Source organism: Capricornis sumatraensis, chromosome 1 (genome assembly GCF_032405125.1).
Source record: "Capricornis sumatraensis isolate serow.1 chromosome 1, serow.2, whole genome shotgun sequence".
Taxonomy (NCBI): Eukaryota; Metazoa; Chordata; class Mammalia; order Artiodactyla; family Bovidae; genus Capricornis; species Capricornis sumatraensis.
In genome coordinates, this window is record NC_091069.1 from 51207569 (window position 1) to 51225933 (window position 18365).

Sequence of the window (18365 nt, forward strand, 5' to 3'; positions counted from 1 at the left end):
CTGGCCCTCGCAGGCTCTCAATAATCACATGAGATTTTAGGAATGCACCACACAGAATTGATTAGTGAAAGGATATACCACATAGAACTGATTTGTTAAATATCACCCCTCCCTTACCCTCTGCCTCCAACATACTCCCTAGAGTACTAGAGGCAGGGAAGACCTAAACTATTGGGAGGAATCCCTAACACTTTTCCAGGGTAGAATTCGGTTAAGTCCAAAAAGGGTCTTTCTTTTAAGGGTTTTGGGAAACTAGACACTGCAATTTTATTAGTATCGGCAACGTTTGTTTGGAGCAAATTCAGCTCCAGGAGCTGCACAGTTGAGCGCAAGAGGGGTTCCACCAAATGCCCCAATTTTTTCCATTGTAGCAGCTTGGCCAAAGCATTCAGTTGTTGGTGGGGTCAATCCTAAGGTTCCATCTGGCATCATAGTGGCTGGTCCTGGAGGAGCTGGGGTACCAGCTGGCACAGGAGCAGGGGGCATGGCGCCTCTGTTGTTTATGCCCATAGCACCTCCCATAGCCATCTGACCCATCCGTATCTCTTGCTCTCTCGCATCAGGGAAGGTTCCCTGGAATCCTTCCTGCTGTTGTCGCATCCTTTCTTCTTGTTGCCGCCGCATCTCTTCCTCACGGCGCCTGAGCTCCTCCTCCTGCCTGAGCTCCAGCTGCTTTCGTTTTTGCACTTGATTGTGCAGCTCTTCCATCCTCCGAAGTTCTTCTTGATGCCTCATCCAGTCCTGCCTCATTAGCATGACCTGGTGCTCATGGCGAGCAGTCTCCATCTCCATCTCCAGCTTCTCACGAGGTTCCTTGATGTCTCGGTCCACTTGGTCCTGCTGCTGCTTTCCCATCTCAAGAAGTGCCTTCCAGCGCCTGGCCTGCTCACACTCAAAGGAGCCAGGCTGTGTGAATCTGGGTGGCTGTTCTCGCTCTTCGTGAAACTGCTGATTCTTTATAACCAGCTTCTCTGGGAGTCCCTCTTCATCATCCATGGGCTCCACAGTCACAGGTCGAGGAAATGTGGTTAGCAGGAAGGAGCCTTCACTGCATCTGTCCAGCTGCTTTCTGAGCAGCTGGCTTCCCTGAGAATTTAACAATGCCTTTTCCTGAGGGCCTGCCTCGATCATCCACAATGACTACAGCCCTCTCCACCTGGCCGAACACAGAAAAGGCCTCCTCCAGCAGTTCGTTGGACACATACTGAGGAAGGTTAAGACCTCTAGTCCCCTGTAGAAATTCCACCTCCCAGATCATTCTGGAAGTCTAGGGGGATGTAATCAGATCTAGTGCATTGGCCAAGAACCAGTTTCTGCAGCTCCAGTCCTGCTCACACCATGGCTTCCTCTTAGTGGGCAAAGGGGCTCCATGGCTAAGGGCGCTGTTACTGCCTTAGCCCCTTAAGGCTCCAAAGCCATGCCGTTGTCTTTGTCAGAAGTTGTCCTGTCCTTAGTGAGTTCCAGAGTTTATTAAGTTGCTCCTTTAGAATATTTTTCCCTTTTTACTCTTACACAGCCTGAATATATATCCATTAGGAGCTTGGCAGAGAGAGCTATAGTATCTTCATTATTGTCACCTGCCTCCAGGGATCACAGCTCAAATGGTTTTAGGTTTGTGACCCCAACACCATGTGTCCAAAGAGGTTGCTCCATCACCTGATAAAAGGAGTTATTCTTCCCTTGCCATGGCCTCCCCTCTTTCTTCCCCACACAATAAAAGGGTGTTGTTTATTTGCTAAGTCATGTCTGACTCTTCTGTGACCCCATGGACTGTATGTAGCCTCCTAGACTTCTCTCTCCATGGAACCTTCCAGGCAAGAATACTGGAGTGGGTTGCCATTCCCTTCTCCAGGGGATCTTCCCAACCCATGGATCAAACCTGCATCTCCTGCACTGCAGGCGGGTTCTTTACCACTGAGCTACCTTGGAAGCCCCAATAGAAGCGTAGAGATTGTGAATGAAATATGCTTTTTCTTTACACATTTTTAAGGAAGATACTGAATCTTTAAAAAAATATTGGAAGATAATTGCTTTACAGTGTTTGTGGGTTTCTGCTGTACAGAAACATGAATCAGTCCCAAAATATATCCCTTCTCTCTTGAGCCTCCCTCCCATCCTACCCCTCTAGTCATCACAGAGCACCGAGCTGGACGTCCTGTGCTATACAGCTACTTCCTACTAGCTATCTGCTTTACATACAGTAGTGTACATAAGTCAGTGCTACTTTCTCAATCTGTCCCACCTTCTCCTTTCCCTGCTGTTTCCACAAATCCTTTCTCTAAGTCTACCTCTCCATTTCTTCCCTGCAAATAAGTTGATATTGCCCTTTTGAATTACTGTAGTGATGAGCTGAGTATTACCAGTAAGGGCATGTGAGGATGGAAGTTCAGTTCAGTTCAGTCGCTCAGTCGTGTCTGACTCTGCGACCCTATGAATCGCAGCATGCCAGACCTCCCTGTTCATCACCATCTCCCGGAGTTCACTCAGACTCACATCCATCGAGTCCATGATGCCATCCAGCCATCTCATCCTCGGTTGTCCCCTTCTCCTCCTGCACCCAATCCCCCCCAGCATCAGAGTTTTTTCCAATGAGTCAACTCTTCTCATGAGGTGGCCAAAGTACTGGAGTTTCAGCTTTAGCATCATTCCTTCCAAGAAATCCCAGGGTTGATCTCCTTCAGAATGGACTGGTTGGATCTCCTTGCAGTCCAAGGGACTCTCAAGAGTCTTCTCCAACACCACAGTTCAAAAGCATCAATTCTTTGGCACTCAGCCTTCTTCACGGTCCAACTCTCACATCCATATATGACCAGAGGAAAAACCATAGCCTTGACTAGACGGACCTTAGTTGGCAAAGTAATGTCTCTGCTTTTGAATATGCTATCTAGGTTGGTCATAACTTTTCTTCCAAGGAGTAAGCGTCTTTTAATTTCATGGCTGCAGTCACCATCTGCAGTGATTTTGGAGCCAAAAAAATAAAGTCTGGCACTGTTTCCACTGTTTCCCCATCTATTTCCCATGAAGTGATGGGACTGGATGCCATGATCTTCGTTTTCTGAATGTTTAGCTTTAAGCCAACTTTTTCACTCTCCTCTTTCACTTTCATCAAGAGGCTTTTTAGCTCCTCTTCACTTTCTGCCATAAGGGTGGTGTCATCTGCATATCTGAGGTTATTGATATTTCTCCCAGCAATCTTGATTCCAGCTTGTGTTTCTTCCAGTCCAGCGTTTCTCATGATGTATTCTACATATAAGTTAAATAAGCAGGGTGACAATATACAGCCTTGATGTACTCCTTTTCCTATTTGGAACAAGGAACTTAAATCAAGTCTTAAAAATCTGATTGAAAACCTCCATACCACTTGTCCAAACCATGAAGTCATAAAATATCCATTACATGGTGAAGCTGCACTCAGTCTGCATAGGAGCAGGGTTGCGCTGTCTTTCGCTCACATTAACTTGTACGTGTCTTCTTTCCTTTTTTCTCAGTCCCCAGGCTTAGGGGTCTTCTGCCAGCTGACTAGTAAGTCACAGACATATGTAGCTAATCATTTTTCTCTCACAGTGTATTTAGAGAGTTAGCCCACCACATGTCCTCTGCATTGTGTTCCTTGCTATGGGCCTGAATGTGCCATCTGCTGAGATACAGATTCTGGGTATTTAGTGCAGAGAAGCCTACATCCTGAGCAAAAATAAACAGAATCCCTGGAGGCAGGTGCTAGACAGGTTCACAAGTCACAGTGTACAGACAGGGAACCCTTTACTAAAGAGAAAACTTGATAAAAACTTCTTGTAGAACATGTGACCCATTGGTAATTATCTTCTCAACGTAGACAACATTATGAGAAATGCCATTCACAATTTTTAAGTGGGAAATGGATTTTGTAAAAAACAACAATTAGAAATTTTAGATATTTTATGAGATTTATAGGATCTCATAGGATTGATAGTTACATCTTTAGTTATGAGAATGCCTCTACTTTCAGGACAAATGTGTTATTCCATAGTTATTGGATGGTACTCTCAACAACAGGTCAGTCTGTAATGGTTAATCTAATTCTAGTATCTGAATTCTGTTGTACTATGTAATCTTAAGGGGAAAAATGATGAGGACATTTTCCTGTGGTTTCTAAACATATATAGATTCAGGCAAATGATAGCAACAGGGATTTAAGTAAACCTGACTCTGCCCAATAGATCGTGTATATTTTAAAATGTGAAAGCTTTCTCTTTATACTTCAGAAAAGCAAGCAATAATTTTCACTACAAATTGTTTCTCCTGCACATTTGTCTATAAGTTTATATTTTTGGGTATTAGCAATATTGCAAGGACTTGGCAGAATAGATCCAAAAATCAATTCGAAAACAACAAAAAAAATGGAGGGCTGGTTTAGGGAATAAAGCAGAGAAGGTGAGTTGTCAGCAAGGAAGAGTGCTCTTTCCTTGCAAAGGCAGTTGCTTGATCCACTTCATTGTCACTTGCTGAGGAAATGAGGAAACTGACCAGAGGGTGTCTTGGTCTCGAGTGATGCCCTGGCTCCTCAGGAATTGTGACTGATATTCAAAAAAGCCCCCTCCACAGAGGCATTCACAATTCTCAGAGATAGAAAAACACTTATTGTCCTTATCATTTGTTGAAAATTTCATTAGTTGCAATTCATTTCCCTTAAACAAATCTGTATTCAACTAATTCTTTGCCTGGGAAAAGTAGTCATTTTAATTAGTTTTTGTAAATTATTGATTTTAAGGACAATAAAGATACATCAAAAGCACCCCAGGTGGAGCTGGTGGTAAAGAACCTGCCTGGCAATGCAGGAGACGTAAGAGACCCTGCTTCAATCCCTGGGCTGGCAAGATCCCCTGGAGGAGGACATGGGAACCCACTCCAGTTTTCTTGCCTGGAGAATCCCAAGGCAGGAGGAGCCTGGTGGGCTACAGTTCATAGGGTGGCAAAGAGACATGACTGAAGCAAGGTAGCGTGCATGTATGCACACAAAGATAAATCAAAGGTAGAGAAGGGTGTTCAATGAAAATGTTACCTTAAAAGCCTAGAATCATAAACATTTGACTTGTTTGAGATTTTAAATATTATCTCACATACTAACATCTTCCATTGAAGAAACCAAGGTCAAGCCAGTTGAGATCATTTGTCCAAAGCTTATTATAGCTTCCCTTGGTGGCTCAGAGGGTAGGGTCTGCCTGCAATGCAAAAGACGGGTTTGATCCCTGGGTTGGGAAGATCGCTGGAGAAGGAAATGGCAACCCACTCTAGTATTCTTGCCTGGAGAATTCCCAAGGGCAGAAGAGCCTGGCGAGTATAGTCCCTGGGGTCACAAAGAGTCAGACATGAAGGAACGACTTTCCTTTCACTGTCACGTTCATAAAACAACAGTAGACATGATAATGAAACTATCACATATATGTACCCATTTATTTTCTAGTCCACACACAGATGTGTGTCTCATCCAGATACTGTATATCTTAAATGGCAAATAGGTATAGATTCAAGCCATACTGAACTCCTATATCAAACAAGACAACCTCCATGCACTGTAATTGATTCATCTATTTGGTAGAAGACTCAAGTTCATTTGCCCATTGAAACTGCAGATTGCAGTGCATTCATTTGAAAGCCTTCTAAAAATGAATTTGTTATAAAGGGTGTGTTGATGAAACTCTTCCAGCCTCAAATACAGAAAACTTTAAGTGTATCTGTTTTTGTTTAATTTCCTTAAATCCAGCTATACATAATAATTTCAGTAGTGTAACTGAAATGAGTGATCACCAGAAGATTTGTTGACCTGCTTCATCAGGTGGAGAGGATTTGAAATGGGAAGAAGCAGTTTTCATAAAATAAATTAACAGTTTGTTCTGACCATTTGAGAAAAGAAACTTTCCTTCTTATAATCTGTACTCAGTGACATCTGCAGGTGGGAGAGAGGATTTACATAGTTTTTTTGGTGTGTTCACCTAATGGAGTTGAACTAAATAACAGTGGGTTAAATTTTGTCTTCATCTTTTGTCATTATTTCCATTTTTCTGCTTCACTTGTTCATTGTGCCTTTGGTTTAGTGTGAGGAGTTAATATTTTAAGACTATGCTGATGAAGAGGAACTAAAAAGCCTCTTGATGAAAGTGAAAGAAGAGAGGGAAAAAGTTGGCTTAAAGCTCAACATTCAGAAAACGAAGATCATGGCATCTGGTCCCATCACTTCATGGCAAATAGATGGGGAAACAGTGGAAACAGTGTCAGACTTTATTTTTTTGGCTCCAAAATCACTGCAGATGGTTATTGCAGCCATGAAATTAAAAGATGCTTACTCCTTGGAAGGAAAATTATGACCAACCTAGACAGCATATTGAAAAGCAGAGATATTGCTTTGCCAACAAAGGTCCGTCTAGTCAAGGCTATGGTTTTTCCTGTGGTCATGTATGGATGTGAGAGTTGGACTGTGAAGAAAGCTGAGCGCCGAAGAATTGATGCTTTTGAACTGTGGTGTTGGAGAAGACTCTTGAGAGTCCCTTGGACTACAAGGAGATCCAACCAGTCCATCCTAAAAGAGATCAGTCCTGGGTGTTCTTTGGAAGGACTGATGCTAAAGCTGAAACTCCAATATTTTGGCCATCTCATGCGAAGAACTGACTCACTGGAGAAGACTCTGATGCTGGGAGGGGTTGGGGGCAGGAGGAGAAGGGGCCGACAGAGGATTAGATTGCTGGATGGCATCACCGACTCGATGGACATCAGTTTGAGTGAGCTCCGTGAGTTGGTGATGGATAGGGAGGCCTGGTGTGCTGCAATTCATGGGGCTGTAAAGAGTCAGACACGAATGAGCGACTGAACTGAATGGACGTAAGATGAGTTTTAAAAAATTCACTTTTAGTATTTATCAATAATTTTCTTTGCTATGTACTGCATTCAGCTTGTTACCATGGGCTCAGGAAGAAGTCAGAGTTCTACAGACTGCCTTCCTACTCAAAAGAAAATCATTTGTACCCATACTTATTCTGGCTTTTCAGATTTAGGCAAGTGGCCTTATGTCCTTATTTCTAGCCAACACTTCAAGGGAGTTTCAAGTTGAATTCTTTAAGGGGGGAGATATTCAACAAATGGACTCATGATATTTTTGTACTCAAGAGAATGTGGGTGGATAATACTAAGACCACTTATTGTGGAACAACTGTTTATAGTTTATTAAGTAAATATTCCCATCTTGTGAGATGTGTTGTTATGTCCATTTTACAGATGTGGAAAACTGAGAAGTAATTTCTTAGATGGTGTAATTAGGATTCCATGGCAGTTGTCTTCTCTCCAGACCGAGTGTCTACTCTAGGACATGGGTTATGTATGTACCACACCTCCTTGGCTAGCTTTGTAATGCTACCTTTCAGATTCTTATCAGTGCCGAGGAATCACTTATCGGTCTTGTTAAAATGCAGAGTCTGATTCTGACTAAGGCCTGGAATTCTGCACTTCTACCCAATTCCCATCCTTTGGTGCCTTAGATTCCACGCTTCCTGCAAGTTCCCTGGCTCCTGCGCGCAGCACACATCTGGTAGTAAGGCACTTGGGAGTCCCCTGTCAACCGGTGGTGGATCGTGGCCCCGTTCTGCTGTAGTGGTCATTGTCCACTTCTTCCTTATCATTAACTGCTTCTCCTCAGAAAATATGCCTGTAGGTAGGAGTGTATGGATCATTGTGCCTGTGTGTGCATGCTCAGTCACTTCAGTTGTTTTCAACTCTTTGCCACCCCATAGACTGCAGCCCACCGGGCCCTCTGTCCATGGGATTCTCCAGGCAAGAATACTAGAGTGGGTTGCCATGCCCTCCTCCAGGGGATATTCTTGACCCAGGGATCGAACCTGCATCACCTGTGTCTTCTGCTTTGCATGCAGATTCTTTACCACTGAGCCACTGGGGCAGCTCCATGTATCTTTGTAATATACCTTAAATCTTGAGATGAATATACCTTAAATTATAAGAGTATCAATATGCAGAAATCATTCTGTTTACAAATATCCATTTTATAAAGTAACATACTTCAAAAACAAATTTATGGTTACCAAAGAAGAAACATTCTGGGGAGGGATAAATTAGGAGTCTAGGATTAACATGTACATACTACAATGAATAAATCAGAGAGTCAACACGGACCCAGTGTATAGCACAGGGAACACTACTCGATATTTTGTAATAACTTATGTGGGAAAGAATGGGAAAAAGAATGGATATATATCCCTTCTTTTATGTATATAAAAAACTTAATCACTTAGCTATACACCTGAAACTAACGCAGCATTTTAAATCAATTATGGGAAGTGAAAACAGTAGTCACTCAGTCCTGTCTGACTGTTTGCTACCCATATGCTGTAGCCTACCAGTCTCCGGTGTTCATGGAATTCTCAAGGCAAGACTACTGGAGTCAGTAGCCATTCCTTTCTCTAGGTGATCTTCTTGACCCAGGGATAGAATTTGGGTCTTCTGCATTGCGGACAGACCCAGGAATCAAATCTGGGTCTCCTGCATTGCAGACAGACTCTTTACTGTCTGAGTCACCAGGAAAGCCCAAATCAGTGATAGTCCAATATAAAATAAAAATTAAATTTAAAAAAATATTCATTTTACAAAGCAGCACAGCAGAGCTGTGTTTAAAGTGGGCCTCGTACCTGGCAAACCATGTTCTGCAGAAGCCTTGTATCCCAGGTGACTGAAAATTAGAAGTGTAAAGAAAATGAAAAATGACCTTTTCAGTCTTTATATTGTGTGTTTTTGCTCAGTTTATGCAACCAAATTGGAGCTTGATTGGTTTAAAGGGCCTGACCTCCATGGCTCTACCCTAAGTAGTTGGATCGCAATCCATAGTCTCTGGGGAGTATTTCACTTAACTGGAATAAAACCCACCCCAGCAGGGTTTGCATTAGCATATGCTTTTGTAACAGTTCAGAGACATCCTAAACCGAGAGGTCAAAACTATTTATGATTGGTCCTGAGAGTAGCTAAGCTAAGCTATGCTAAACTAAGGCAGCTCCAGGTTGCTAGAGAGTGAATTTTACCTAGAATAAAAATTTCAGAAACACCAGGACTCCTTAGCCCTGCAGCCATGCTGAGCTTTGCCTGCTGCGCAGTAATGCCTTTGGCATTCCTTCTTTGCAGGGAGGATGGGGCGGGGGGGAGGTTAATTGCAGAAGAAGAGTGTTAGGTGCAGAATGGAGTTAGATGGATGCTGTGGTTTCTGGCAGACCGCCAAGTCTGTGGCTGGCCTGCTGTCAGTCCCACATCTGCATCCCTGAGTGGCCAGCACCAACGGGCAGGTGTGTAATTAACATCATGAGGACGTGTGGAGACCAGGGAAGCTGATGCCTTAGAAAATGAGGTAAGGCGCTTTCCCCAAATGAGAGACCTCAGGCTTAGGTCCTTGGTCCTCTGTTGCTGGGAATGGGATACGCTGTGGACAGAAGAGTTTACCTGTATCTAGCAATAGGCGGCTGGTACTAACACATGCCAAGGAACAAAAATGGAGAGAGTTAACTCTGTCCCCCAGATAATGCATCTAAATAAAGTATCTCAGTTTTTAGTTTCCATCTTCATCGAGCATGGGGAGGTAAGTAAAACTTTACATATATTTCATAATTTATGAGCCTCCTTTTAGGTACTTTTGACATTTATTTCACATTTCTAACAGTTTAAATTCTCTCCATACAGTAATGACTTTTTTTGTGTGTTGGGAGCATATGCACTAAGCTGTATGATAGCTGATAACACCTTTTCCCCATGCTTATAACTTGTCGTGAACTGCCAGCCAGGAAGCTAAGTCTTGACCAAAGCCAAGTTTTACTTGATCCACATAATTATTAATTAAAAAAAAAATTCAGTTGTGAAAATTTAAAACTTGTGCACTTTCCTATGAAAAGTCAGGTTTCCAGTGGCTCTTGAGATGTGAAGACTTGTCATCATGGGATTTAAGTGGCAGTGTGACTGCCAGGGATGGGGACTCAGTAGCAGCACACTGCTTTAAGCTGGGATGCATCTCCAGTTTGCTCCAGACCACATCATTCATAGGGCCAGTCCTCTGCTCTCTCTGATGCCTATATTTGAGTTTGTGACCTCCATGCCAAGTGGCCTTTGCAAAAGTTTGAGACCATGTGAGTATACCCAGGTGAAGTTCAGTGTAGCCAATGACTTTCAAGGGAGCTGAGGGTACTCCAAACTAGTCCAAATCAGGTATACATGCAAAACCTTTTTTCTGACTTCTGACACCAAGCAAGAGAATTACAGGTGTATGTTTAAGTTCTCTGGAAGGAAGAGTCTAGTAAGAGAGGTTAGGACTAGCTCTGGGAGACTGCAAGTCCAAAATAATAGTGTTTTAAACAGCAGAGCGGCATATCTTTGACCCTTGTAGAAGTCTAAACAGGTGGTTCCCAGTTGGTATGGGTGTCCCACAACCATCAGAGACCCAAGAGCCTCATTGTGAGGCCTCTGCTCTATAAACTGAACTGTGCTCCATTTCTGGCCCCCACATTTGCATCCTAGCTGGCAGGAAAGAGGACAAACAGAGAAAGCCATACCTTCTGCTTTGAAGGAAACCTTGACGAAGCTGCATGCATCATTTCTGCCTACATCCCACTGGCCAGAACTAAGTGACATAGTGACATCTAGCAGCAAGGAAGGCCAGAAAAAAAGTCTTTATTCTGACTGAAGACTCTTCCCAGCAAAGAGTTCTAGCAAAGGATGAGCAAGGAGAAAATAATCTCTGCTGGGACTTTGCGATTCTAAAATTTCCCAGAGAATTGCACATGGTGGACATGAGGTAAATGTTAAAAGAGAAAAGGAGGGAAAGCATCAAACCTCAGTGGCCCCTTCTATCCTGATTGTCCACAAGCCAGTGAAATTGCTGTGAACTCTGTACATGTCACTCACTCCTTGTTTTCTCATTTCTTTTTTTTTTTTTAATTGGAGCATAGTTGTTTTACAATGTTGTGTTAGTTTCTGCTGCATGATGAAGTGAATCAACTGTATCTATACATATATGCCCTCCCTCTTGGACCTCCTCTTATCCCACCACATAAGTTACCACAGAGCATCGAGCTGAGCTCCCTACTCTCTACAGCAGTTTCCCACTGGCTATCTCTGTCCCATATAGCAGTGTGCTTACATCAGTCCCCGCCTCCCAGTTCATATGCCCAAGCCCCCACCATCCTCGTGTCCATTCCCTACTTCTGTGTCCCTGTTCCTCCCTGCACATAGGTTCATCTGTACCATTTTTCTAGATTCCACTTACATGGGTCAATATACAATATATATGTATATATATGTTTTTTTCTTTTTCTGACTTCCTTCACTCTATATGACAAAATAAGAAATGTAGGGTTCCGTTCTGTGTGAAACAGTTTACAAAAGTTAAATGTAGATAAAACTTTTTGAACTTTAAACATTTTTGAACTTTTACTGTAATAAATCCGTACGATAACAAAGAAACCTACTAATACATGTGATTTTGTTTGAAGTATCTTTAATATTAATTTCTCATTTTGATACTAATTTCTCCTGTAAATGCTTTCTTCTCTGCAATCACCCTGTTTTTTGCAGTCTAGCTTTATTAAGGCTTTTGAAGGCTAAGTTGAAGATCTCTCTTGGTAAATGACACATTGCACTTGGAAAATATGTGGTTTATTTTCAATTATCTTTCAATGTTGATTTCTAACATAATCCCACAGTGATAAGAACTCAGACTCTGTGTGATTTCAATATTTTCAGACCATGAAGACTTTGCACCTTGTTTTATGTCCCTGGATACGTTAGAGTGTCTCCTAGTGTACAGTCTTTGGGAACTTGAATGGAATTTTATCCTACTGCTATGTGAAAATTGTGTAATTCTTAATTATGTTGAATTGGTTTACAGTGCTTTTCAGGTCTACTATATTCTTCTACTTATTTGTTTCTTCATTCTATTAACTTTTGAGAGTTTAATGTTGAAACTCCAACTAAAAATCTTAATTTGTCTACTCAAAAAATAATTGTAATATATATATATATAGATAGATAGATAGATAGATAGATAGATAGATAGATGATAACACTCTAATGGCAGAAGAAGAGAGTGAAAAAAAGCTGGCTTAAAATTCAACATTAAAAAAACTAAGATTGTGGCATCCTGTCCCATCAGTTCAGTTCAGTTGCTCAGTGGTGTCTGACCCTTTGCAACCCCATGAACCACAGCACACCTGGCCTCCCCGTCCATCACCAACTCCTGGAGTTTACCCAAACTCAAGTCCATTGAGTCAGTGATGCCCTCCAACCATCTCATCCTCTGTCGTCCCCTTCTCCTCCTGCCCTCAATCTTTCTCAGCATCAGGGTCTTTTCAAATGAGTCAGATCTCCACATCAGGTAGCCAAAGTATTGGAGTTTCAGCATCAGTCCTTCCAATGAACACCCAGGACTGATTTTCTTTAGGATGGACTGGTTGGATCTCCTTGCAGTTCAAGGGACTCTCAAGAGTCTTATTCTAAAGCATCAATTTTTCTGCACTCAGGTTTCTGCACTCAACTCTCACATCCTGTCCCATCATTTCATGGCAAATAGATGGGGAATAAGTGTAAATAGTGATGGATTTTACTTTCTTGGGCTGAAAAATTACTGCAGATTGTGACCACAGCCATGAAATTAAAAGATGCATGCTCCTTGGAAGGAAAGCTATGAAAAACCTAGAGAGCATTTAGATTTGTCTTGTCAAAGCTATGGCTTTTCCAGTAGTCACATACGGATGGGAGAGTTGGACCATAAAGAAGGCTGAACACTGAAGAATTGATACTTTCAAACTGTGGTGCTAGAGAAGACTCTTGAGAGTCCCCTGGACAGCAAGGAGATCAAACCAGTCAATCATCAAGGAAATCAATCCAGAATATTCATTGGAAGGACTGATGGTGAAGCTGAGGCCCCAATACTTTGGCCACCTGATGTGGCGAGCTGACTCATTGGAAAAAACCCTGATGCTGGAAAAGACTGAGGGAAGGAGAAGTGGGTGACAGCATCACCGACTCAATGGACATGAGTGTGAGCAAACTCCAGGAAGCTGTGAAGGACAGGGAAGCCTGGCGTGCTGCAGTCTGTGAGGTCACAAAGAGTCCAACATGACTCAGCAACTGAATAACACTATGTAACCTTGTTCTGTATTTTCCAACTCTCCTGTAAATGTGTTGTCATACTTTCATAATTTAAAAAAAAAAAAAAATAGGAGAGGAGACCCATTGTTTTTAGAAACAATGCTTAATTATATTGTTGTCTTGCTTTTCTTTTAATCCAAAAGAAAGAAAAACTGAAACATAGCTCTGGAGATGTGAGATTAAATCTTTGCTCCTAATAGTCACTTTATGCAAACTATTGCAGATGCAACTAATTGATTAATTGTTTCCCAGTTGGGAACAGGGAGCACAATCTTTATTTTGTTGTTGAATAAAAGTATCCTGTAATTTGCCCTGGATTAACTTTCTGAAACATACCATTAAAATGTACTGGATAAGCTTTGGTTTCTTGGAAAAATAAGAGACTTTTTTTAAAAGGCATAATTGCTAATTAGAGGAGGTCTCTCAGCTTCCGAGGAGTTAGTATTTGAGAGTGGCCTTGGATCTCCAGATAGTCCAGGCTTTGATAGTGAAGATGAGGACAGCCTCACTTGGCATCTGTGCCCTGTGCATCCATCCCTCCTTTTCATTTCGAGTTTACATTCCCATGCTACCCTCTGGTATCCGAATTAGGGAACATGGAAGAATTTAAGGGGCAAATGATGCAGCCCATGTTCTAGGCACTGGATCTCTCTTGTCTGTTCATCATGTCACTCTTATCAGCATCCACTCACAAGCAGACAAAGGAAAGGACCAAGGTTTGGAACCAGACTTCGGCTCTCAGTAAAACTACATTTGGACAATAAACTATGGGGATTTGTTTTATATGTTTAGGAGAGTGCTTTCTTCCTATCTCAGTAGGTAAAGAACCTGCCTGCAATGCAGGAGACCTGGATTTGATCCCTGGGTTGAGAAGATCCCCTGGAGAAGGAAATGTCAACCTATGCCAGTATTCTTGCCTGGAGAATCCCAGGGACAGAGAAGCCTGGCAGGGCTCCACAGTCCATGAAGAGTTGGACATGATGTAGCAACTGAACCACCACCACAAGGATAATTTTATTCTGTGAGCCACAAAATGGGAAAATGTGATCCAAGGATCACCTTTCTAGAGAGCTAATACTGTTCCTGATTTTAAGGAAACAAAAGAAAACAATAGCATGCCTTTCATACTGAAAATGAAAAAAAAAAAAAGAAAACTGATTAAGTATGTGCAGTGAGTAGTTTCTAGAAGCAGTAGTTTAATTTCCTTCCTGTTCCCCAGCATCTGTAAGGGTAACCTTGTCATTCTCAACATCTGCTCTGTGCATTCTCTTGAGAGCTGTAATAGAATACTGGGTCTTCTTGTCATTCTGTGAAATAAGTTATTTTCAAAGAAGGAGATTAAAGGCACTCCATAGAAAGTGTTGTAATACCAGAATAGTTCTTTTCAAGTTTCAGTTTTTAAATCCCAAACGATAGTCCTTATGCCCAGTTTTCAGAAGAGAAAACTGAGGGTTGGAAGGTGTTGGTGGTTGGCTCAAGGTCACATGAGAGATGGTGGAGGGGGAGGTGGCAGAACCCCTCATTTCTGATTCAGGACTTTCTACTGTCTCAAGGGAACAGTTCTGCTATATTGTTTTGATGTTTACAGTGATTCTTTCTTTAATTTCATCTTTTAAAATTAGAGTATAACTTGAAGTAAGTATAATAATTTTGTGTTGGCTTCTGCCATACAACAATGTGAATCATTAATTACTATATATTATGTGTGTGTGTGTATGTGTTAGTCATTCAGTTGTGTCCGACTCTTTTCATCCCCATTGACTATAGCGCGCCAGACTCCTCTGTCCATGGAATTCTCTAGGCAAGAATACTGAAGTGGGTTGCCATTTCTTTCTCCAGGGGATCTTCCCAATCCAGGGATCAAACCCGGGTCTCCGGCATTGAAGGCAGATTCTTTACCGTCTGTGCCACCAGGGAAGCCCCGCTATGTATACGTATATCCCCTCCCTCTTGAGTCTCCCTCCCACTCTCCCCCTCCCTCCCTTCTGGGTCATCACAGAGCACCAGGCTGAGCTCCCTGTCACCCAGCAGCTGCCCACCTGCTGTCTGTCTTACACCTGGTAGCGTATGTTTGTCAGCGCTCCTCTCTCAATTCGTCCCACCCTCTCCTTCGCCAGCTGTGTTCACAGGTCCATCCTCTATGTCTGGGTCCCTATTCCTGCCCTGCAAATAGGTTCATCAGTACCATTTTTCTAGATTCTATACATATGTGTGTGTGTTAATACATGTTATTTGTTTTTTTCTTTCTGACTTACTTCACTCTGTATAACAGACTCTAGTTTCATCCACATCACTACAAATGACTCAGTTTTGTTCCTTTTTATGCCTGAGTAATATGTCATTGTATGTTTGTACCACATCTTCTCTATCTATTCATCTGTTGATGGACATATAGGTTGCATCTGTGTCCTAGCTATTGTAAATAGGGCTCAAGTGAACACTGGGATACGTGTGTCTTTTTGAATTATGGTTTTCTCAGTCTATAATGCCCAGTAGCAGGCATTGCTGGGTCAAATTGTAGTTCTGTGCTTAGTTTTTTTTTTTAAGAATCTCCATATTCTTCTCCACAGTGGCTGTATCAATTTACATCTCCACCAACAATGCAAAAAGGTTCCCTTTTCTCCTCACCCTCTCCTGCACTTTTTGTGTGTAGATTTTGAGATGATGGCCATTCTGACCAGTGTGAGGTGGTGTATCATTGCAGTTTTGATCTGCATTTCTCTAACAATTAGTGATGTTGAACATCTTCCTAAGTGCCTCTTGGCCATCTGTATGACTTCTTTGGAGAAATGTCTATTTAAGTGTACCACCTGTTTTTTTTTTTTTATTGTGTTTTTTTTTTTTAATTGAGCTCCATGAGCTGTTTGTATATTTTGGAGATTAATCCTTTGTCTGTTGCTTCATTTGCAAATATTTTCTCCTATCCTGAGGGTTGTCATTTTATCTTGTTTATGGAGAGTCAAGTGTGAAAGAGAAACATTACAAATTATTTTTGTTCTGAAGGAGTCCATATGACTGCCAACTCAGCAGGTTGTGTTTCTTCCAGGCATAGAAGCAATCTTACCTTTTAGCTATGTGCTAATGACCATCCAGCTGTTTTGTAAGGGAATTAGATTCTTGGGAACTCTTTGGTTAGAAGATGTTATTTTAAGTGCCGTAGAACCTTGGATACAACTAGAAATGGAGATCTTCCAACCCAAATGCTCATTTCACAAATGAAACCCTGACCACTGAGGTGTAATCAACTTTCCCCAGCCCCACTGCCAAGCACTACACCAAGCCCTGTTCTGGGGTGTCTCTTTATGCTCTTAAGCCATTTTCATGCTTAAAGGAATACAGATAGGTCTGTCAACCAACAAATGTGTCTCAAAAAGGTTTTTAAATCTTCCCTAAATCTAAATAATTTTTACCTGGAAGAGTTTTTAATAATGATATATGTTATCTGGAAGAATTTTTACTTGACAATTGGTGTATGGTCCACCCCGTATTTTGTGGCACATAGGTCACTTGCTCTTGCCAGGTTCCCCCATCATAGACAGTAGCAAGTCCCTTCTGCAGGGCCTAGTATGTGAATACACCTGCCGTACTTGGCACGATGGGTGAAAAGTGGTACTTAAAACATCCTGGACTTAGGAACAGTGTTTGGCACCTGTTGCCCAATACATAGTTTTGAATGAAGGCATGAACATTGCTGTCTCAATTTTGCCGGGTTTCACATCTCTGAATTCGAGTCAATAGAATTTGAGCCTCCCTGACTGAAACCTTAGACCTTGCTTCCTTTACAAGTGCCAGGTTATAGGAGTCTCCTGGATTCTCTCAGCATGTCAAGAATATTTTAGTTGCTTAGATACCAGAAAACTGTTAGGATGGTGATCTGTAGCCCCGGTGCCATAATAATACTGAGAGATTCAGAGCCATTTCTGCCCATCAGCGCATGAGCCTCTCTAAATAAACTTCCTAGAATCAAGACAATTGCTGCACCCACGCAAATGACTTCTTGTCACCATGGCAACACACTTGCTCTCTTGCCAGCCCCACCCTGTTCCCAATCAGCACAGAACCACTGACTTAATAAAGCCTGACAAACTTAAACAGGGATTACTTGCTTTAAGACCAAGATCTTTATCAATTCATAACCAGAGTGGCCAGAACTGTGTGTTGCTATTTCACTGACCCTGCCTGGCATTCAGGAAAAAAAATCCCCACCATGATCTATTTCTGCTGGCTCTTCTCAGCTCAGCCCTTCCATTTCCCAAAGTCAGTTAACCAATTAATTGATCAATTAAGGGGATAAATTTAACTATTTGGACACTAAATAGGAAATTGTTGTTTTGTCTTTTTAGAGGGGAATTTCTCAATCTTGGCCAGTCCACATGGGGTGGTGGGTGAGCAAGGAAGCCCCAGGCATGGGTGTCTTTCCTCTCTACCTCTAGTTGGAGTATCTTGTATATTTGCTTCTGGTTGGTAGTAATGCTCAAAATTCTCCAAGCCAGGCTTCGGCAATACGTGAACAGTGAACTTCAAGATGTTCAAGCTGGTTTTAAAAAAGGCAGAGGAACCAGAGATCAAATTGTCAACATTCACTGGATCATCAAAAAAGCAAGAGAGTTCCAGAAAAAAAAACCAACAACATCTATTTCTTCTCTATTGACTATGCCAAAGCCTTTGACTGTGTGGATCACAGTAAACTGTGGAAAATTCTGAAGGAGATGGGAATACCAGACCACCTGACCTGCCTCTTGAGAAACCTATATGCAGGTTAGAAAGCAACAGTTAGAACTGGACATGGAACAACAGACTGGTTCTAAATAGGAAAAGGAGTACCTCAAGGCTGTATATTATCACCCTGATTATTTAACTTCTATGCAGAGTACATCATGAGAAATGCTGTGCTGGATGAAACACAAGCTGGAGTCAATATTACCAGGAGAAATATCAATAACCTCAGATATGCAGATGACACCACCCTTATGGCAGAAAGTGAAGAGGAACTAAAGAGCCTCTTGATGAAAGTGAAAGAGGAGAGTGAAAAAAGTTGTCTTCAAGTTCAACATTCAGAAAACTAAGATCATGGCATCCAGTCCCATCAATTCATGGCAAATAGATTGGGAAACAGTGGCTGACTTTATTTTGGGGGGCTCCAAAATCACTGCAGATGGTGATTGCAGCCATGAAATTAAAAGATGCTTTCTCCTTGGTAGGAA

General features: G+C 42.0%; 1 protein-coding gene and 1 pseudogene across 5 annotated transcripts in view; one reads left to right on the top strand and one right to left on the bottom strand.

The window, feature by feature from the left end:
* The window catches only part of CTNNA2 (catenin alpha 2), a 1217480-nt gene that overhangs the window by 525737 nt on the left and 673378 nt on the right, over positions 1–18365 (top strand). The gene's annotated exons all lie outside the window — the stretch shown is intronic.
* On the bottom strand, positions 124–1258 carry LOC138090492 (non-POU domain-containing octamer-binding protein pseudogene; annotated as a pseudogene).